The sequence below is a fragment of the Rhincodon typus genome, chromosome 14 (genome assembly GCF_021869965.1).
Source record: "Rhincodon typus isolate 14 chromosome 14, sRhiTyp1.1, whole genome shotgun sequence".
NCBI classification, from domain to species: domain Eukaryota; kingdom Metazoa; phylum Chordata; class Chondrichthyes; order Orectolobiformes; family Rhincodontidae; genus Rhincodon; species Rhincodon typus.
Window position 1 is genome coordinate 61,400,660 of NC_063345.1, and position 24,042 is coordinate 61,424,701.

The window sequence follows — 24,042 nt, forward strand, 5'->3', positions numbered from 1 at the left end:
ATGCCAAATTTTAACACTCAAGCAATAGTTTTCATTCATTATTATCTCTCCTGCATCTGTCTTCAATGGATACACATTCTTTCTTTTTATTCTATCTCTCTAAAATATTTCATATAAATGTTCACTGTTTGCTTTGATTTTCATTGCAAATATTATTTCATGTCTTTTTAATCCACCTCCAATTATTTTTCTTCTCTCCCTGTACTTTTTTTAAAGCTCTTCCAGTCTAGTTGCTTGCATTTCTCCTCATGTTTGCAGAAGTCTTTGATCCTCTTTTCTCATTTATTCAGCACTGTTGTTTCGCTGCCCGTGTGGAATTCCTGCTGAACAGTGAATGTCCTGATTTGTACTGGAACAAATGCTTTCTTCAAAACATCCCACTATTGGGCCGTCAATCTCCAACAGCAGCTCAGACCAGTTTTCTGTGGCATGTTTTATTCTCATTTATTCAGCATTTGTACTTAAATTTAAAATTTAGGTTGTGACTTTTGCTCTCCCACTCACGCCTCATACTATGTAAAATTACCTCCATATATTTCACCCGTCTCCTTGCTTGTCCCTAATTGACTTTGCAACTCAGTGACTCTGATCCAGAGTGGGGCGAGGCAGTGACATTTCCCTTCAGATGTGGTCAGTCTGAACAGCCTCACTGGTCTCCATGGAGACTGATTGTAGCAAAGCATGATCTGTGCGTATCAGCTGACTCCATGACGAATTTATTTAAATTCACTAATTTCCAAACTAATCCTCTATTCTCCTTCTATTTAAAGGTGTGGGGATTGCTGTGGTCCTTCTGATTACATTTGTTCATAGTTCCTACAGCTCCATCCTCGTCTACAGTCTGTACTACCTGTTTGCTTCCTTCCAGTCACCCCTGCCGTGGGCAGACTGCTTCAGGTGGTGGGGAGCAGATGAAACATGCAGCAGGACTCCCAAAAGTACAGTGCTCACTTCTATTGGGGAAAGTGTAGACACCGGCTGTTCACTGTGCATTCTGTCAGTCCAAGCAAGGGAGGAAAAATGGACAATAGTTTCCATGACCATCCTCATTGTGACCGTACAGCAGACAGACTCGGATAGGAAGACTCAAAGGGAATCATTGCATTAGGTCACCGGGATTGATGATAATGTTATAATTGCATTTTGTTTATGGCAAAATCTTTAAAGGAAACTGTAAGCGTTGATGGAGCTGTACTCATACAGACATCTCCTGGTTTGTATCTTATAGATTGGCAAAGACTTTGTGAAGTCAGGATGTGAGTCACATACTTCAAGCCTTATGACTTGATTGTATAGCCACAGTGTTAAAAGGGCAAGTCCAGTCAGATTTCTGATTAGCATTGTCCTCAGGCTGATGATAGTGGGAGATGCAGTGTTGGTAATGTTGTTGAATGTCCAGGGGAGACGGTTCATAACTGCCTTGTTGGAGATGGCCATTGTCTGTACTACAACTCCAGCAGAGATAAATTGAGAAACATAAAAGAGATGAATTGACAAGTATCAATGGAATCAAATGAAGAACAAGATTTCAAATCTTAAAATTTACTGTAATAAACAAACCAAAATCAACATAGACTAAACACTACTTAATAGGTGGCTAATTCAGATGGGTGTGTCCTGTCTCATCAGCAGGCAGAGGTGATAGCATAGTGATATACAGTTGGGAAGGAGTTGTCCTGGGAGTCCTCAGTGTTGGCTCAGGACACCATGAAGTCTCATGGTATCAGCTCAAACCCAAGTGAGGGAACCACCTGCTTATTACCACACCCTGTACTCCTTTGGATGATGATTCAGTCTTTCTCCATCATTTGGAGAGAGCACCGAAGAGGCAAGAGTGTTGAATGTACCCTGGTTGGACAATACTTTCAGTGGTCATCTTCATTATGATCACACAGCAGGAATATTTCAATAGAAAGCAGCAGCAGGAATCTTATGACTCAATCACTTGGATGGCATCATAATCAGTCATAAATAAAAATTCACAGTCACAGGACTGTTACGCTATAGACAGGCCATTCAGTCCATCACACTGCATCAGTTCTATTGCCTAGTGCCAGTTTCCCCATAACTTTTCCCTATCTGTTCTGTCGAGCCCACTTCGATTTTGAAACCTTTATGAAATCTCTTCTCAGCCTTCTTCTGTCCGAGGAGAGAAGTCCCAACTGAAGACCATTAGAGGTAGGAGCAGAGTAAGCCATTCAGCCAATTGAGTCATTCAATGAGATTTGATAATCCTCAACTCTACTTTCTTATCTTTTCCCCATTAACCCTTACTGATTAAAAAATTAGCCTAGCCTCGACAGCCCTCTGTTGTAAAGAATTCCAAAGATTCACTATCCTCTCTGCTGATTCTTTGTATTTCCTTATCTCTTGCCCTTCCATCTATTTTTGTGTCATCAACAAAGTTGGATACAGTTCATCATCATAACTGAAGTATCTAATCCCTGGAACCATTCTTGTAAATCACTTCTGCGCTCTCTCCAATGCATTCACATCTTTCCTATAACATGGTGCTCATTAAGAGGAGGCCATGGCCTAATAGCATTATCACTGGACAGTTAGTCCAGAGACCCAGGTTATGTTTTGAGGACCCTGGTTTGAATCCCACCCTGGCAGATGTTGGAAATTGAATTCAATAAAAATCTGAAGTTAGGAATGTAATGTTGACCATGAATCCATTGTCGATTGTCAGAAAAACTCGTTTGGATCACTAATGCCTATAATGCAGCAAACAGCCATCTTACCTGCTCTGGTATACACGTGACTCCAGACCAACAGCAATGTGGTTGACTCTTAACTGCCCACAGGACAATTAGGGATGGGCAATAATTGCTGGCCTAGCCAGCAATGCCCTCATTTCACGAATGAATAGTAATTGTACACAAAACTCCAGCCGAGATCTAACAAGTGTCTTGTATAAGTTCAACATCACCTCTTGGCTTTTGTACTCAATGGTCATGGTAATTAGCTGTAGGGATAATATTAAAGAGAATAGCCCATCATCCATAGAGTCATTGAGAAAAAGATGAAAAGATAAACATCTTTCTACTTTACCACTCAGCATTTTTATAATTCCATGTGCTCATTTTGTTTTGTTTATTGTGTGTTGTGTGTGCTGTAATCTGGATCCTCTATGAATGAGTTATTTTAAAGGATTGTATGGTCTAGTGTGTGTGAGGGTAGCTGACTTCTGATACAATGAACAGAATCTTGCAGAAGGGTTTGGGTTTTCTGAGAAATAGCAGTCACATGCAGATTGTTACTCTGACCCTTCTTCTTTTATGAAATTTCCGCATGTCTGAGCAGAGATATGGGTCAGGGCCCCCTCAGCAGTGCAGAGCCGTACTTCCACTCTGATAGCTCTCTTGTTGCAGAGAATTGTCAGAGGAAGCTAAACCGCTCCCCATTTTCATATCAGTCAGCTGCTGGATTCTGACATTTAAAGATGCAGTTAGTCACTTTGACATCTGCTGTCAAACTGTAAGTATGTGAGATGTAAGGTTGCTGGTAGGGCAGGGTGCCTAAAGGGTGAGGGTGGAATGAGTGCTAATAGGGTGCCAGGTAAGCAGGATGCCAGTTAGGAATGGCCGCAGCTGTGAAGTGGGTAAGGTAACATGGGCAGACAGCTGGATGGCTATGGTGTACGGTGACAAGAGATGAAGGTTGAAAGGAAGTGGGATAGAGGTTTTCCAAATCATGAGTGGATTGGATAGTATAAATAGGGAGAAACTGTTCCCAAGTTGTAGCTGGAACAAGAATGAAATAAAACAGTTTTAAAGTGATTCACAAATGAGGCAAGGGCAATATGAGAAAAAAAACTTTGTCACTCAGCGACTAGTTGGAGTATGGATTGCATTCCCTGTGTGTGGTGGGGTCAGGTTCAATGGGGCCATTCGACTACTGTTTGAATAAGAATAAGGGGCAAGTGTATAAGGACAAAGCAGAGGATTGACAGGAACTAATGATTCTCATTTGAAGAGCCGGTGCAGGCAGGACAAATCAAATGGTCTGCTTCGGTACTATTTCTGTAATTCTTCTGTGATTCGGATTCCAGATTTTTTTTTAATTGTCACAAACATGTACAAGCTTCTTGAGCATTCTGGTCCCCACACTCATATTCATAGTCATGTAATGTAACTCTCATGGAAAGTAAAGGTAGGTATTGGGGTGCTGCTGGCATTTGCACCTGTCATCCACAAGAATGACAGAAAGGAAAGTTTAGACACGTGTATTTTCTGACCTATACCTATAAATCACGTCCTACATAGGGCTCGTCAGCTGAGCTCAGTAAAGATTTTAGCTGGAGTTTTAGCATTAGTACTTTATAGGTTAAAGTTCAGTTGAAATGCTTATAATCTATACTGTCTTGTTTTATATCCTGAATGTTCCCACAATAATCATCGTTCATTCAAGGGACAGTTTGTACTTTTATGTCATACTTTGGTTTCATGATTGCTCTCCAAAATCTTTGGTGACACACAGCAAGCAGCAGAGTTTGATATTAAGTGGAGTTGACACACAGTGCCTCTGTGTTCTGATCCATCTATAACTTCACCTATGTGATAAAAGGTATTAGACAGAGTCAACTCACATTCTGCTCCATTTATTTAACTGGTATTACATATCACTGGAACTTATCTGTTATGTCACTCGATTAATAACTTTAAATTAATAAATTCACTGTATTATCGATGAAGTCAGGTTATGTCACATCACATGAGACTGGGCCCCTGGGGGAAGAGGATTCTCTTCAAATTCTGCTGAGCCATGTCTCTGTACATAGTTAATAAATGTTTGCTAATTGGCATGAGTATACTTTTCAGTTCTCTTTTTTTGAAAGCATCCAGAACTCAGTCCTGATATTTATACAGAAATGGTACCATTATTTCTAATGAGCTGTAATACTGAAACTCATTCCACATTTTCCAGATCCACTCTGCAATCTCACTCTGGACGGTGGATATTTTGAAATCATTAATACAACTTGGCTGCAGGCAAAAAATGCGACTTGTCCAACTGGATCAGAAATGTCTATTCCTCACCAGGGCCTGAGTGAGCAATACTGGGAGTAAGTACATTGCTGCAGGGAGCTGTACCTATAACCTGCACAGCTGGGCCAGTAACTCCTCTTGGGACGGTTAGTCGGTAAATGTTTTGTCTAATGAGAGAGAAGCTGTTTGATTTTGATAGAGATATTATTTACATCATATACTTACTGCAAAATAGCAACATAGCTGGGGCCCTTTCATTAATTAACAGCCCCTGGTTTCTAATACATCATGTTTGCTATAATAATATGGATACAGCAGACATTTATTGATTTTTTTTTCATTTTGTATTTCTCAAGGAAACAGTCATCACTAGAATTCCAAAATATTAAAGATGTTTTATATTATCTGAGACTGATATCCTTATCTCAGTGTTTTTAATTGAACACAGAATTATGTCTAACAAGTAGGTTCGGGGAGTAAATTGGAGGAAACTGGAAAGAAGTATCATTTTTAAAAATCTGAACATTCTGAATTCACTGGGAGATATAGTTACTAGCCCAGGCTGTTTATACAGTTAATAGTTGTGCAGTGGAATAATATTTAACAAAGCGTAGCGTGCAATATGACTGTCATGGCGTCCTTTAAATCTAACTGCCTCTTCAGGAAATCTCATCAGACTTATTGTTTAAACAAAGCTTTGCATTCAAAAACATTAATAATCACAGAAAGAAATCATAAAAGATATTAAATATAATTTAAATATTAGGCATTAATTCATGGCAAAAAATTGATCTGTTAAAATCAATATGTATTTGACTATATTATTTAATGCATTGTATCTGAAAGTATCTGTGTGTGATGAATTGTGTCCTTATATCATACATGTACTCTGTTGTCATTTTCTTCAGCAAAGTTGTTTTACAGCGTTCCAGTTCAACTGAAGAGACTGGGAACATAGTCTTGTATTTAGCTCTCTGTCTCCTTCTGGCCTGACTGATCATTGGAGCAGCCTTATCTAAAGGAATCAAATCTTCAGGAAAGGTAATTGAGTCATGATGGAGTTAACATTAGTGACAAAGTACAGATATCTGAAACAATGAAACTAGAATTTATAAATCATTTGTGAAGTGGCTGGTTTATCTCCCAGATGATGTTTATCAGTGTCTCTTTGGGGAGTGGGAGATCCATAATTCATCAACACTTCAGGCCTGAAGGAGATCTGAAGATCTTTCTCTTGATGGAAAGAATTCCCCCAAACCCCTGCAATGTCTCCCTCATTGTAGGGGTTTCACTCACTGATACAGGAATTCTGGGGCAATTCCCAATTGTTTTGCAGGGCTGGGCAGGACTGGGAGAAAGAATTGAGCAGATTAGGGTCAAGCTTTTAGTTGAGTGAAATGAGATTTGTCTGTGAAGTGGGTAAGGTACCATGGGCAGGGAGCCAGATGGGTATGGGGTATGGTGACAAGGAAGAACAAAAAGGTGAAGATTAAAAGGAGGTAGGATAAAGGCTCTCCAAATCATGAGTGGACTGGATAGTACAAATAGGGAGAAACTCCCAAGTTGTAGATGGAACAAGAAAGAGATAGAACAGATTTAAAGTGATTCGCAAGACATGAGACATGGGCAATATGATAGAGTATGGATTGCATACCCTGTAGTGTGGTGGGGTCAGTTTCAATGGGGACATTGGACTACTATTTGAATAAAAATAAGGGACAAGGGTATGAGGACAAAGCAGAGGATTGGCAGAAGTTAATTATTCTCATTTGAAGACCACCAGCTCTTCAAATGTGATTTGGAAAGAAGCCCGAGAAATCAATGTGACGAATGAAATATCTTCATCGCACTCTGTTCAATGTTTTTGTTAAGTAAATGGGATCCTATTATATTGCAGTTAGCAAAAGCATAGAACTTAGTATAAAGTAGATTGTGGACACCAAAATGAAAATCAGGCATTTTTATTATTCCAGAATGTGTTTCAGTACATTGTTGAAATATAAGAGTTCCACAAGTAATTTAGAATTAGCTAATGTGATGATAGTGTCATAACACCAATTCTCTCCATTAAAATGCTGGTCAAAAGAATCGCAGAACTATTATGGTGTAGAAGGAGGCCATTCAGTTGTCCAGTCTGCGCAGACTTTCTGATCACTTTGACTTGTTGCAAATCTCTTGCATTTCTGCCACAACACTCAGGCATTATTTCTATTTAAATAATCCACCAGGCTCCTCTTGAATGCCTCAACTTGAACCTCACATCGCATTTGTTCCTTTAGCAAACCACTTTAAACCTGTGATAGTAGGAACTGCAGATGCTGGAGAATCCGAGACAACAAGGTGCAGAGCTGGATGAACACAGCAGGCCAAGCAGCATCATAGGAGCAGAAAGGCTGACGTCTCGGGCCTAGACCCTTCATCAGATTTCTCTGCAGCTTGTTGTCTCACTTTAAACCTGTGTTCCCTGTTCTCAATCCAATTATAAGTGGCCTAAGTCAGAAGTCACATGATACTAGCTTACTGTCCAACAATTTTTATGTAAAATCTCAAGTTTTCGGAGCACTGCTCCTCTGTCAGGTGAAGCGGAGGCACAGCATATATAGGCAGACAGATAATGGCAAGATAATTCCAGGTAATTAACAGTGTCAACAGGTAAGTACAAATAGTGTGAATAGAGTGTCGACAGCTGAATAACAAGTCTTTGCAGGTAATCAAGGTGTCAACAGATTAATCCAAATGATGTGAATAAAGTGTCGGCAGCTAAGGGATGGCTTACGAACCGATTAATTAAGGCAAAGAGATAGTTACAAATAATCAAAAGTAAGATGGTGCTAGAGACAAACCAGTTAGCTGGAATAACATGACAGGTATCAGTGTCACATGATGAGTCGAATGTCCTTGATCAGTTGGTGAACACTTCAGCAGTCAAGGAGAATCAGCCTCCAAACTTCGGGTAAGCATCCTCAAAGGTGGCCTTTGAGATGCACAACAACACAGAATCACTGAGCAGAAACTCATAGCCAAGTTCCATTCCCAGAGAACAGCCCTCTTGGGTTCTTGTCGCGCTACATGTGACTCCACCACACTGTTCTGTGCCTGTAAAATCTTTCTAACTGTCCTGTTTTGACACCATTACCTTGATTACTTGTGATTATGTCTCTGCCTTAATTGGTTTCTACAACTTTTGATTACTTGTTACTTTTGTTAGATCTTGTCATGCAACTCTGATACGTGTCGTATTATTCCAGCTAACTGGTTTGTCTCTAGCACCATCTTACTTTTGATTATCTTTCTGCCTTAATTAATCGGTTCATAGGTCATCCCTTCACTTGTTGTTCAGTTGTCAACAGCTTACACTATTTGTACTTATCTGTTGACACTCTTAATTACCTGGAATTATCTTGCCATTATCTCTCCACCTAAATATTCTGTGCCTGTGCGCCTCCCTCCACTTCAGCTGATGAAGGAGCAGCACTCTGAAAGCTTGTGATTTTAAATAAAAATTATTGGATTATTTCCTGGTGTCGTGTGACTTCTGACTTTGTCCACCCCAGTCCAACAGCGGCACCTCCACATCATTTATAAGTTGGAACAGCTCGTTCCTATCTACTCTATCCAGCCCCGTCATGACTTCAAAAACTTTTGTCAAATCTCCTATTAGCCTTGTCATCTCCATGGAAGGCGGCCCAACAACGGGTTTACATGTAAAGTTAAAGGATGTGGGTTTAGGAACAGTGTACTGACATGGTTGGCCGACAGGAAACAAGGAGTGGGACTAACCAGATAAAAACCGAAAGAACTGCGGAGGCTGTAAATCAGGAACAAAAACAGGAGTTGCTGGAAGCTCAGCAGGTCTGGCAGCATCTAAGAAAAAAAAAAATCAGAGTTAACGTTTTGGTGTCAGGTTCTGAGGAAGGGTCACCGGATCCGAAATGTTAACTCTGATTTTTTTTCCTCACAGATGCTGCCAGGCCTTCTGAGCTTCCAGCAACTTCTGCTTTTTGCTGTTGCGGGACTAACCAGGTCTTTTTTCTGAGTAGCAGCCAGCAACTAGTGGGATACCACAGGAATCAATGATCAGACTCCAACTATTCACAATATATATCAATGATCTAGACGATGGAATTAAAACAATAACTAACAGTTTGCAGATGACACAAAGCAGGGTGGGAAGGTGAACAGTGAGAATGAAGCAGAGATGCTTCAGTGTAATTTGAACAAGTTGATTGAGAGGACAAATTCATGGGAGATAAATTATAAAGTGAATTAAATAAGAAGTTATTCACTTCGGTAATGAAAACAGAAACATGGATCGTCATCTGAATGGCAACATATTGGGAAAAAGGGAGGTACAATGAGACCTGGGTGTCCTTGTACAACAGTTGCTGAAAGTAAACATTGCAGATGGCGAAGAAGGCAAATGGTATATCAGCCTTCATAGATAGAGGATCAAGTACAGAAGCAAGAATGTCTTCAGGACAATGTGATGATTCACCTGAAAATGCTTAACATTAAAGAAAAGATCTAAATAGGCAGCTGTGCTCCTCCAAGACATACCTTGCACAAAGCATTTGAAATGGATGACAGTAACAATGCCCTGGACAATTCAAATGACTCTCTGAAGAAAGTGAGAGAAGAGCTGTACACTACAATGGAATTCAGTTACAGTGATCTGAATAATGCCAGGTTCCATAATTACATCCAAATTAGATACTGGTAATATTAGTCCATGACTGAATTTTGATGCCCAATGAAGCAAGGACAAGATGTAGTGGCTCAGTGGTTAGCCCTGCTGCCTCACAACGCCAGGGATCTGGGTTTATTTCCAGTCTCGAGCAACTGTCTGTGTGGAGTTTGCACATTCTCCCTGTGTCTGCGTGGATTTCCTCTGGGTGCTCTGGTTTCCTCCCACAGTCCAAAGACGTATGGGCTAGGTGGATTGGCTGTGCTAAATTGCCCGTAGTGTTCAGGGATGCCTAGATTAGGATGATGGGTCTGAGTGAAATGCTCTGAGGGTCGGTGTGGACTTGTTGGGCCGAAGGGCCTGTTTCCACACTGTAGGGGTTCAATGATGATAAGATTGAGTATTGACCACTGAAATAGATTCAAACCCAGAAGACATCCAGCAAGCTGAAGAAAGTAAAGATTCAATGACGCTACAATATACATGGCATAAGTCTGATATTTTAACATAGTTTAAGTTATTAGCTTATTTACATAACAGCTACATTACACATGGCTGACTGACCACAACATGCATTGGTTCTATTGCATTGAGCCTGCTGAAGGTGAGCTAAGGACCTTTATTCTGGAACATCACATGCTGTGGTGTCATCTGTCCTAAATATACACTGCCTTTCTGGGATCTATGCATTCATGCAACAAAGGGGACCTTTTTAGTAAGAGCCCAGTGTAGTCTCTCCATGTATTTACTATGCATCTGATTGCATTCTGTCTCATTCTCTACTTTGATAACAGTCGTACTAGTTCACCATTCAATTGGGTCTATCACTGTAAATGCTGTAGCCGAACTACAGGAAAATCTAACAAGTTACTCTCTATGTACAGGTGGTTTATTTCACAGCGATATTCCCTTACGTTGTTCTGACTGTACTCCTGATCCGAGGGGTTACCCTGGAGGGAGCCTCTAAAGGAATTGAATTCTACATCGGAAGCCAGTCAGACTTCTCCAAACTGGCTGATAAACATAACAATAGAACTAATTGAATCTCAGCTGTGTTAATTTAATGTTTCAAATAATAAATACCAATATTTTAATATTTTAGGGCGGCATGTTGGCTCAGTGGTTAGCACTGCTGCCTCACAGCATCATGGACCCAGGTTCAATTCCTGCCTTGGGTGACTGTCTGTGGGGAGTTTACATGTTCTCCCCGTGTCTGCATGGGCTTCCTCTGGGTGCTCTGGCTCCCCCCACAATCCAAAGATGATAACGTTAGGTGGCTTGGCCATGTTAAGTTGCCCATAATGTCCGGGTACACGCAAGCTGGGTGGATTAGCCATGGGAAATGTAGGGTCACAGGGATAGGGTAGGGTGGGATACTCTTTAGATGGTTGGTGTGGACTCGATGGGCCAAATGGCCTGTTTCTATACTATAGGATTTCTATGACTTTTTTTATATTCTGCTTGGGAAAATGTATGTCAAGTCTGAATTAGTTATTCACCTTGTTCAAACGTGGGAAAACAAATTTTAGCTGCTGTTAAGATTTAACTGAAGCCTTTTGATTAATTGAGTGAGTTAGTTTCCAGTTTTTATCATCTTGATAATAGCAGGACGGAACAGATGACAAGGGCCGTGATGTGAAGAGTTAGGATGGAACTAGGTCAGATAAAGTGACAAGGAATGGGAAATGGCAGAATGCCTTGTTCATGCCTTTTTTTTCTGAAACTTTTGTCTGAATTTTGCCTAAAAATTGGTAAGTGTCAATCTTGGGGAGTTTCATGGAGGGTTTCTCTCTGTGAACTCTGGCTCACCTAATTATGAATGTATCACATCCTGACTATGCCACGCTCACGCTATCATGTGCCCACCAACAATGGACCCAGCTGGTGGGTAGGTGCCCTCGCTGGTTCCTTTGAGGATCTGTGCTACCAGTACCAAAGTTAAAGTCCAAATATGCACAGTCAAATGCTCTCAGCCAGGAATAGTCCTTCACAGGATTCAAAGTGGGAGGGAGAAAAGCTCTGAGAACACTGAGGTGACATGAGTGGCACTTCATTGGACATAGAAGTTCACATTCATAAATATATTGTCATTTTACACCTTTACCCATCCGGTCAACTCATAGTAACTGCAGTTAGGATATAAAGTTACACAAGCCACCCATCCATATATCATGTAATAACATGCGATACCATGTTAGAACTCTGCCCAATGAATGATACTCCTTCACCAATGCCCAGTACAGCGTAACATCTTGTCATTGTTTAATGTGGGAGAACTGCATGTTAGAAAGTCTTCAAACAGCTGAGAATGTTAACTTTTATTCAACAACAGTAGAAGGGGGAAAAGAAAAATGCCATTGTAATCAGGAATAACAGAGTCAGGGGAAAAGACACTGTTCTCCATGGCCAGGATCAAGAGTCCTAAAGGCTATGATGCTTGCCTGGTGCCCGGATTCAGGATATCTCATCTGGGTTGCTGAGGAACTTGTAATGGGAGGGGAAACATCCAGTTGTCATGGTCCATGTAGGTACCAACAATATATGTAGAAAGAGGAAAGAGGTTCTCTGAGGGAATATGAGCAGCTAGGGGCTATACCATAAAAAAGAACCAAAAAGGTAATATTCTCTGCTTTACTACCTGAGCTATGAGCTAATTGGCACAGAGTCAGCATGATTAAAGCAGTAAACGTCGGGCTGAAAGATTGGTGTGGGAGAAACGGTTTTGAAATCAAGGGACTTTGGCACAAGTACTAGAGAAAGAGGGAGCTGCTCCAATGTGTTGTTGGTTGTGCTACGAGTGTGTTTGCTGGGTTTGTCATCTTCTCCATCCTTGGGCACGTGGCTCATGTACAAGACAAACCTGTTTCAGAGGTTGCACAGTCAGGTAAACCTAATTTATATTAAAAAAATCAACCAGGGTCAAAGAATTTTACCCATCACTTTGATATCAATCAAAATGAAATCACTGCATCGACTCGAGTAATGATTGATTCTGTGTGTAGATTAACTCTGAAATTAACCAAAATATCCACTCTTTTTCTGTACTGAAGTCAAACTCATCCCTACCTTTCTGACAAAAGTTTACTATTAAAAATTTGACTTTAACAGGAGAATATTTAATACAATGCTCCAATGTACAGACACACAGATTTGAATGGCTCAGTGGTTAGCACAGCTGTGTCACTACACCGGCCGCTTAAATTTGATTCCAACCTCGGGTGGCTGTCTGTGTTGAATTTGTGCATTCTCCCCATGTCTGTGTGGGTTTCCTCCGGGTGCTCCAGTTTCCTCCCACAGTCCAAAGATGTGCAGGTTAGGTGCATTGGCCATGGGAAATGCAGGGTTAGATGGTAGGGACGGGTGGGTCTGGGTGGGCTGCTTTTTGGAGGGTCGGTGTGGACTCGATGGCCTGCTTCCCCACTGTAGGGATTCTATGATACAATCTTGGATCCACAGCAGTAATTCTGATGGAAATTGTTAACCTGTCTCTGAAGAGCAACACATTGACATGATGTTTGGGTTATACTGGACCTGGACTGAACCTGAATAATGAACTGGAACAAAAACGGAAGTTGCTGGAAAAGCTCAGCAGGTCTGGCAGCATCTGTGAAGAAAAATCAGAGTTAACATTTCTGGTCCGATGACCCTTTCTCAGAACAGTGAACCGGAAGGTCTGGAGATTGACAGTCTTGTTTGTTCAACCCTTGCTCTTAAATATGAGCTTTTCAAATGTTTTACTAAACAGTCAGTCATAAAGCAACCAGTAACTATAGACACAGTATAGAACCAGTTATTTGTATTATGACTCCTTTTTATATCAGACATGTTTTACACTTTATGAGTAAAAATATTAAATGAGTTGTTCATGGCTTGTCATTTTTTTATAATGCAGCTACTTTCAGTATATTATGAAAGTGCATTGACTGTAATTTATATTAAAAGGAAAAGTCACCCTAGTCCTTTGATAAAGAAATAACTGGTGGTAAGTGTGAACTAACAAACATCACACCTCAGATAAGGGGTGAGTTTGAGAAGGCAGGAGATCCATGGTAATCTCAGGTAGTGCGGGAATTGAACCTACACTATTGTTATCATTGTGCGTAAGCAAACCAGCTTTGAAGTCAACCGAGCCAAACAAGTGCTGGTGAGTAGTATGTACTCAAATCACAATTGTTTATTTTGTTTCAGGAAAGTTTTAATATAAATTATGAAGCATATAAGCTTTCTGTAGATGATACTGCAATAAGTAATTAGTTGATGACCTGGTAAAGTTGCATTAAAATACAGTTTGCATATCCTGTCTGGATTTTCAAATATCTATTTTAAACACTGAATGGTACTGAAGTCTATATCTGAGCAGTAAATTCTCTGGTCGGGCATTTCACACCATCTCCATTCTCTCTCATTTTTAAATGCCAGTCTCACCAAACAAATCAGATTTACTTTGCTTGTGAACATAACTTTGAACTTACAATACGTTATTGTTTCTATCTATTATACATACACAGTATTGAGTGATTTATAATATAAATGTGATATGGAGTCGATGATTTTCTTTATACACAGGTATTGCATATTATTCTTAATGTAATTATCATTCAGCAAATTTTTACAAATATTGATAATCTGGTTTCTAAATAAATTAACTGTATTTGAGTACATGACATCAGTTTATTGTGCATTGCTCCTGAGCACCATTAATTTTGTCATTTGAATTCTGTCCACTGTTCAGGTTTTGGTTTAATTTTCGTTGCCTACCCAGAGGCCCTCGCACAGTTGCCATGGGCACCATTATGGTCCATTTTATTTTTTGTCATGCTGCTCACTCTGGGAGTTGACACAATGTTTGCAGATTTTGGTGAGGAATATTTTACTTCATTTAAGCAATTTCTTTCTACTGGTTAAATAAGATGTTGGAGCAGAAGTAGGCCATTCAGCTCATTGAGTCTGCTCCACCATTCGATGAGATCACGGCCAATCTGATAATCCTCAACAAAACGCTGGAAAATCTCAGCAGGTCTGGCAGCTTCTGTGAAGAGAAATCAGAGTTAACACTTTGGGTGCAGTGACTCTAAATCAGAACTGATGGTAGCTAGGAAAAGGGTGGTTTTTAACACAGAATATGGGGTGGGCGTGGAAATAAATGCTAGGTGGAGATAGAGCACCTTTCCCCATGCTTTCCTCCACCCTCACACACCAGGTCTTGGCATCACATGGGTTGCTACCACAAACTACCCATTGTAAGTCCTTAATAGTCCCCATTAGCAGCTATTCAGGACTAACCTTCAGCCACTCCTTTATCTGTCCAACCGTTTTTCTCTCTCTTTGTGCTCTGTTGTAATGTTAGATCATCACCCTAGCTGTCAGAGCACAATGATTACAGTTTCCGCCAAAATTTTCCTGAGCACACGTGTCATATGAAAAGAATTGGGTAAAATGCATGGTTCAAAATGCATGGATCCACGTAGAGAGGAATTTCTCCTGTTCTACTCCTCTGGGCTAAAGGGATTAGATCTCTCTAGCGGTGGGTTTCTCTGGGGTTGTGGAAGTTATGAACTAAGGCATTGGTGAGGTCACATATGGAGTACTGCATACAATTCTGGTCACCTTGCAATAGGAAGGATGTTATTAAAATGGAAATGTTGCAGAAAAGATTTACAAGGATGTTACTGAGTCCGGAGGGTTTGCGTGAAAAGAAGAGGTTGGATAGGCTGGGACTTTTTTCCCTGGTGCATTGGAGGCTGAGGAGTGATCTTATAGAGGTTTATAAAATCATGAAAGGCATAGATAAGGTGAATAACCCCAAGGTCTTTTCCCCAGGGTTGAGGAGTCCAAAACTAGAGGGCATAGATTTAAGGTGAGAAGGGAGATTTAAAAGGGATCCGAGGGGCATCTTTTTCACACAGAGATAAGTGCATGTATGGAATCAGCTGCCAGAGGATGTGTTAGATGTGGGGACAATTACAACAGTTAAAAGACACCTGGACAGGTACATTGATAGGAAAGGTTTAGAGAAATATGGGCCAAACGCAGGCAAATGAGACTAGCTCAGTTTAAGATACCTGGTCGGGCATGGACGATTTGGGCTGGATGGTCTGTTTCTGTGATGTATGACAGTATGACTCTAATAATTTTTCATCTCATTCAACATTTTCTTTCATCAGAGACAATTATAACTGCCCTGCTGGACCAATTTCCTAAATTTTTACGATCAAGGCACCTTTATGTATAGCCAGTGTTGATTTATTATTTTATCTCCTTGGCCTTATATGTGTGACACAGGTAGGGTCTGCTTTCGTAATTTAAGCTGTTTCCTCATGTCATGCTGGTTATAATTCTAAGTGGTGATATGTTTCACAGGATGTTGTCTTAAAGCAGGAATCTATGCATTTGCCCTGCTGTTTTATTCCATTTACTTAACATCGCTCAGAGATGGTGTGTGACTGACAAGCACTTCCCCGTCAGCTAATACAAGGCCTGCTTAAAGAGATGAAATTCAGTTGTGTTTACACATTGTCAATTACATTTATGTTCTGTTAATATTCAGATCAGCAGGATATTTGCTATATATCTTCACTTTCATCGTAGGGATGACCACTTAGTGAACTTCTGTATCAATTCTCTTCCCTCTGATCAGTAGATTGTGGTTTGTAATTAACCAATTAAGTACATTATGTAGGCGCACACTTCAGTAAAACACTCCTCACTCAGGAAGTATGCTGCATTATCTGAAGAATGCTGTGGTACTGGACGGCTATGATGTAATCAGAATATCAGAAGTATGAGTAGATTCAGAATATGAAAATGAAAATCACATTTGGTGTTCAGAAAAGGCAAAATGGAGTTGGTTGCAAATGAGATGTCAGGGACATCTGGGAATGTCTGAATAAAGTTAATCCTATAGGAAGTGAAATGGTAAAAAATGACCTAATCTACTTAGACAACTTTAATGTAGAAATTCCTAAACTAAGGAAATCCAATGTGCCAATAGGTCAATATGAGAAGGAGACAATGATCTCTAGGAAGAGATGGGAAGGGTAAAATACATGAAGATTTATGGAGAATCTCATGGAGAATCGATCTTTGGGAAAGGATCCTCAGAAAGATAAGGCATAACATTATCAAGAAGTAAAAAATACCTGAGACCAAGTACAAGGCTTTAACAGTTTAATTAGGCGAAGGAACAACTCAAGCAAGGAAACTGTAGAAGTTTGTAGAACAACCCTTCAATCAGATGCAGCAAAAGTATAATTCCAAACCATACACTAAAATTTGAAAGCTGAATTCAGGAGATGTTGTAAAAGGCTAGAGGGCTCACCTAGCAGGAGGTAGATGGAGAAATCATAGAACAAATTTTTATGGTGTAATACAATATTGAGGGGAGGGGAGGCAATGGCCTGGTGGTATTATTGCTGGACTGTTAATCCAGAGACCCAAATAATGTTCTGGGGACCCAGGTTTGAATCCTGCCATGGCAGATGGTGGAATTTGAATTCAATAAAATATCTTGAATTAAAAATCTAATGATGACCAAGAATCCATTGCCGATTATCGTAAAAACCCATCTGGTTCACTAATGTCCTTTAGGGAAGGAAACTGCCATCCTTACCTGGTCTGGCCTACTTGTGACTCCAGACCCACAGCAATGTGGTTGACTCTGAACTGCCTTCTGGGCAATTAGGGATGGGCAATAAATGCTGCCTAGCCAGCAATGCTCTCAGCTCGTTAATAAATAAAAAAAATTGAGACAGTAAAATGATCAGAAGTAAACCCTTGGGAAATAGTTCCAAAAAAGTGGATATTTAGTTAAGATTATGAGTAATGTAAGAGAACTGCAGTTTCTGATTGTAAATTAAGGCAGAAAGGGGCAGACTGACTTTAGAAATTCAAGCTACAGGTTGGCTACAGAAAAATGCTGTTCAATTAAATGCTGTTGTTCATACAGTAGACATTCTTTTAAAATATGAAATCTTGTGTCAGCCCTTCAATTTGGAGTTCAAAGTTTTCGAGAAACATTTGCTGGTCTCCATGGAGATTGTACAACCATCCCTCAGCATGACACAAGTGAAATATGTTTGGAATTATGCCACTGAGCATTCATCACATGTATATTCTCAAAGATAACATGACTGGGATGAGTAAAACAACATCAACCTCGATTTATATAGCACCTTTAATGTAATAAAACACCCCAAAGCTCTTTACCGAGGCTTTATAAGACAAAAATATGACGCCAGGCACTTAAGGAGGTGTAGATCAGATGGCAAAAAAAATGTCAAAAAAGTAAGTGAGAGGTAGAAAGGTTGAGAAGTTTGGGGAGAGATTTTTAGAACTTAGATCCGAGGCAGCTAAAGTTAAGGTCTCAATGGTATAGCACTAAAAATTGGAGTTGCTCAAGAAAGCAAATTTAGATGAGCACAAATACTCGAAGCATTATAGGGCTGTCAGAAATTACAGAGGTAGGGAGGGTCAAGATTATGTAGGAAATTGAAAACAAGGATATCCATTTCAAATACTTGGTGGTGTTTGACTAGGAGCCAATGCAGATCAGAAAATACAGAAGAGAATTGGGCTTGGGCAGCAGATTTATGAAAGACCTCAAGTTTATGTAAGGTAAAATGAGGAAAGCTAGCTGTAAAAAGAGTTGGGATATTCAAGCCTAGAGGGAGGGGAGTTCAGCAGCAGACAAGCTAAGCAGGATGATGTTACTGAGATAAGAATCAGCTTTCTGTGCACCTCTGGATACATTGTTGGAAGCTCAGCTCAAGGTCAAATATGACATTGAGGATGTGGGTGTTTTGATATGTGTATGGAGTCCAGTTGTCTATAGTCTCCCATTGTAATGCTGCTAGAGGCCATGAAACTTTCTTTGGGAGTGTTTGATTTATAGTTCCATCTATATAGACGTTTTGTCACCATGAGTTTAGAGCATCTACTCCCTTCAGTTCTCTCTACTCAATCATGTAAGATGGGCATCATCACTGCATGAATGTATATTGTTCTGACACATTTGATGTTACCCCCATTACTCTACATCTTCTTCAAGTCTTTATTCCCCCTTATTTTCACTTGGCATTCTTCCAACACCCAACAAAGTGCCAAGGTTAGTCTCTGAGGCACTTTGATCAATTTCACTGGTTTGCTCTGGTCCCTTTTTGAAGTCAAAGACATCCTGTGATAGGGTCAGAGTTAGGGTCTTCTGTCAGTGTGAGTGTTCCCGTACTGAGTGGTCATTGGAGCTGCTCTTCTTCTCAGTAATAGTATTGTAATTCAATTGGTTTCTTGGGTCAATGATTCCAAAGCAGTGCGGTTTCTCTTGATAATCTCATGATCTTTTCAACATTCTACAATTGTGATCTTTGTGTCTTTTTTTTTGGCACATTCACTCCTGTTCTTAGTCGGCCTCTTATCCCAGGCCTGTAGCTCTGGTTACTCTTGGGTTCTGTGTCTTTTATTGCCATTTCAATTGTAGTTGTCTCATTCCTCCTTCTGGCATTGGTTCAGTCTGTTATGGTCATTCTCAATTACATTAGGCTGTGGCTTGTGAATCAGGTTGGAAGGCATGTTTCCAATTTCCCACCTACTTTTACAGCCAGTGAGAAGGGGACATATCTCTGTCCTTCTTTAACCCCCTCTAAGTCAAATGATGATTTTATTTTTAATTTCATTAGAATATAGCTATTGCACTTCAATTAAATTTAATCAGATCAAAAATGAAGAACAGCTAAAATATTCATGAATGAAAGAGAAATATGCATTATTACCTTCATTATCACTGGAATGAAGTAGCTCCTTAAATGTTAGCCGCTGCATTTCTCTTGACTGATCTTTCAACATTGTTTGACAGGTTAGCTCTGCTTTTGTTGCCTTATAATTGACCTTATTTAAGTTTGAATAAAGTAGTCTCTGACCCATTCCTCTCTCCCTCAAACTGAAAATAAAATTCAGTCATATTATGGTCACTGATGCCTAGAGGCACCTTCACTATACCCAGTTTATAACCTGCTCTCTGCTTGGCTATGGAACATTCTGTTCTCAACAACAAGCTCAAAAACATTTTGTGAGATCCTTATCCAAGCTACATTTTCCCACCCGGCCTACATGTGGATTAAAATCTCCCATGATTATTACCATGCCTTTTTTGACAAGCCCCCATTATTTATTCCATTATGCTGCATCCGACCATATGGTTACTAGTAGGGGGCCTATACACTAAACTCACAGGAAAATTTCTCATCTCTATGCACAAGTTTCCGCATCCTGGTTTTCTGAATATAGGTTGGCCCTCTTTACTATGCTGATATCTTTATTAACTGACAACTGTTCCTGAACTTGCTAAATGCTCTATATTTTTCAGTATTCTGCTCTCTCGCCGTTTGACCTGCAGCCACCCCTCTGTAATGGCTAGCTGATTCTGCTTCTATATTTTTATCTGTACTCTCAGTTCATCTGTTTTCTTTGAATGCTACACCCCACGTTCAGATCACAGAATCATAGACTTGTTGAACATCGAAACTAGGATCAGGAGTCAGTCATGGAGCCTTTCAAGATTGCCCTGCTATTCAGCATTTTAATGGTGGATCCTCCATTGCAATGCAGCATTCCTGCTTTCCTTCCGCACCCTTTCATGTCTTTCATATCTAAAAATATTATCAATCTCTTTCTTGAATATGCTCAGTGACCTGACTTCACAGCTTTCCACAAGTCTACTGACTTCAGAGTAAAGAAATGTTTCCTAATATCAAACCCCAAATCCCGAGACTGTGTCCCCTGGTTCTAAACTCCCCAGCCAGGCAAAATATCCTGCCTGCAATCTAGTCTATCCAGCCTTGTTAGAATTTTATGTTTCATTCAAATCTCCTCTCATGTGAACTCTAGTGAATACAGGCCCAGTAAAATGTATCTCTCATACAACGGTCCAGCTATCCCCGGGATCAGCTTAAGTGAACGTTTGCCAGACTCCCTCTTAGAAAGCAAGATTAAAAGTGCACTCAATGCCCCAGTTACAGTCTTACTGATGCCCTGTGTAAATGCAGCAAGATATCCCTAATTCTGAACTCAAATTCTCTTGCAAGAAAGCAATATGTCATTTGCTTTCAAAATTTCTTTGCGCACCTGCATGTCTACTTTCATTGACTGGTGTACACCAGGATCCTTTTGTTCATCCACCAATCCCAATATTACACCATCAGGTTCAAAAAGTTCAAAGATACATAAACAAAGGAGCATCTTTTTCTCTTCCTCCTCCCATCCCCTTGGCCTCCAGTTCCCAGCACTGTATTGCAAGTCATACTCAAGCACTAATTTGCAATAAATTGCCTCATTTTATGTTCTGCTGCCATAAAGTCCTTGCTGACCCAATTACAGAGGTTCTTCCAGTGGCTAGCTCTGTACTTATCTCACTGATATGTCCCTTATGGCCTTTGCTGCGCTTTTTGCTTTGTTTTTGGAGTGGGTTTTCCCCTAACTTTTTCCATTTTCCTTAGAACACTACTTCAATCCGTCAGTTGGATGTTCTGTTTCTGCCACACTCCCCTGCAACTCTCCCATTTAGTGATGCCTCACCTTCACTTTCTCTCAGTCAGCTTGAGAACTTCACTAGCTCTCTTGTAACTTTAACATGAAGGCACCTGTTCGCCAGATCTCTCTCTCTCTCTAGCCTGTGATCTCTGGTCACTTTTCCTACTCTTCTGTCTGACCTTTACAGCTATTAACCTAGCTTCAGCCTTTTCATCTGCTTCCAGTTCTGTCGTGACCCTTTCTGGCTTGAATACAGTCCTGTTTAAATTGAGCGGCACTTCCTGGTCTACCTCAGAGTTTCTGGGTTTTTACTGGCTCTGTAGCGCTTCAGAACCTCTCCCAGTGCCCAGTATCTTTGCCACTTCCCTTGGTTTGATTCAAGAAACCCCTCTTCAGCTATTCAATCTCCATGCTTCCTGTTGTTCTCTGCAACGTTTCCAAACCTTTTTCAGTTCTTAGCTTTCCTACCACTTGTTGCTGGCTTTCTTCAGATTCCCCAACCTCTCTGGGCTGTCCTCTCTCTCTGGTTTGCTACCAGCCAAATCATTTCCTAATAAAATATCTACCGTCAGCATTGTCATGTTTGGGAAATCTCCTTGACTACCAGGCCTGTAACAAGGTCCCTCTTTAGGTAAATACTAGTCAGGGGCAACTCTCTTCTCTTTCCCAGGAGCTCATTTATCAGAGCACCAGAATTAAATTTCTTCTAGGTGGAAAGTATTTTATTTTCCCGTTAGCAAGGTCTGCGATTGTGGGCCCTGTTGTGGCACAACAGTAGTGTCCCTACTCCTGGATCAGGAGGTCCTTGTTCAAGTCCCACTGACTCCAGGACTGTGTGGTAACATCTTTGAATAGGTTGCTTAGGAAAAATAGTTTTTTTTAAAAAAGGAGACAATGAACACTTCTGATAGCACAGCAGTCTCCCAGTCTTGCACTGAGGTGTCAGCATGGAGGTGTCACCTCAACTGGGATCCGTGCTGGACCACATGATCCACCCTGACCAGCCGTACATGGACCCAGGCTGGAGGATCTATAACAAGGCCTATCTGGTCCAGGACCTGATCCATTTTTGCCAGGGCTCTGGTCTGCCTAGCGCCCTTCCTGTACCTCGACCAGGAGAAGGCGTTCCGCAGGGTCGATCACGAATAGCTGCTCAGGGCTCTGCAGGAATTTGGGTTCGGGATGGAGGTCATCGCCCTGTTCCGACTTTTGTGCATCGCCACGGAGTGTCTGATTAAGGTTAACGGGTCCCTGGCAGTGTCCCCTTTCGCTTCAGGAGAGGAGTGCGTCAGGGCTGCCCTGTGCGTGGAGCCTTTCCTGCGCTTCTTGCAGAGGGAATTGTCAGAGCTGGCTCTGCATGGACCGGGTACGGGCCTGGTTCTTTCGCCCACACTGATGGCGCACTGCTCACATTCATTGACCTGGCCGAGCTGGGGAGGATGCTCAAAGTGCCAGGCGGTGTACTCAGTGGCGTCTTCCACCAGGATCAATTGGGCCAAATGTTCCAGATTGCTGGCTGGTCCAACAGCATGGATTCTTTGCCGGAAGAGATAAGGGGGGAGTTCAGCCCAAGTACCGCCCGTCTCCTCTATCTTGGGGGCGACATCAGCCCGGGGGAGTGGGGGCGCGGGGGATATGGTAGGAGCTGGAGGCCAAAGTCTCAGCTCGTCCAGGGAAGGCTTGCTCTGAGTGCTGGCTTACAGGAGCCAAATGCTGGTCATAAACCAGCTGGTGGCCTCCATGTCATGGCAGTGCCTGGTCCCCTTGACCCCTCCTCTTGGTTCTGTTGCTGCCATCCAGAGAATGTTGGGTCACTATTCTGGGACAGGAAGATGCGTTAGGGTTGAGGCGCAGTATCTGAGTCTCCCGACTGAGGAGGACAGTCAGTCTCTGGTGTAATGCCGCACCCAGGTGGCGACTTTGCGCCTTCAGCCCTTTACCTTTACATCGAGCCTCCTCCTCCTCCCACTCGGTGCCCCCTGGCAATGCATTTTTTTCCTGACCCCAATTATGACAGGCATCTCCTGTTTATTGACCATGTGGGTTTGCAGGTTGCTCTCGGCAAGCCAGCTGCCTTTTACCAGAACCTGATCAATGTCTGGAACATGGTCGGCTTGCGCTGGGCCTTTCTGCAGTCAGGAATAGTGGCTACCATCAGAGAGCCACTGCTCAGGGATCTGCACCTCCACAACAGCGGGTTCGAGTGGCTACCGGAAGGGAGGTCTGTGGCTGTGCTGGGGGGGGTTGGAGGGGGAGCGTGATGGGTGGCAGGGCCTGATCTGGATGCTGCCGCAGGAATTGGCCAGCAGGGCGGCGCTAGACTTCCGGCTCGCAACCACTGCCTAAAAATGGCAGTGCTCAGACCCAGCATTGTGCACCAGTTACAGGATGTTCAAGTGTGCAGTGGGATCCCTTCTGCACATACCACTGCCCAGATGGAATTTCACATTGGCCCCAGAATCCCGTACCTCCCTCTGGTGCCTGTGCCCCACAACCTGAGCTGCTTCCTCAATATGTGCATCTTTGAGGGAGGCAAAACAATGGTTCCTGTGCAGACTGCTGCTGCGTGCATACCATCTGCCACTACTTTTACATCCACCATCCCCCACCCCTCACCAGACATGTTTTGGCGTGCTTACTTGCCGCTGGGATCCCCAGTGGAGAACTCTCTACGCGGGGGTCCTCCCTCTTTCCCACAGGGATCTGGGATGGAGGGTGTTGCATGCAGCAGTCCCTTATAACCGTAGACTGTGGTGATTCATGGACTCCCAGCCCATTTGCGGTGCTGTGGAGTCTGTGGACCATGTGTATGTTGGTTGTGGGTGTTTGCAGTCCTCCCTTTTCCAG

At 41.7% G+C, this 24,042-nt stretch overlaps 1 pseudogene; it reads left to right on the top strand.

Annotated features, from left to right (window-relative positions):
* The window catches only part of LOC109919849, a 52,882-nt pseudogene that overhangs the window by 10,723 nt on the left and 18,117 nt on the right, over positions 1-24,042 (top strand).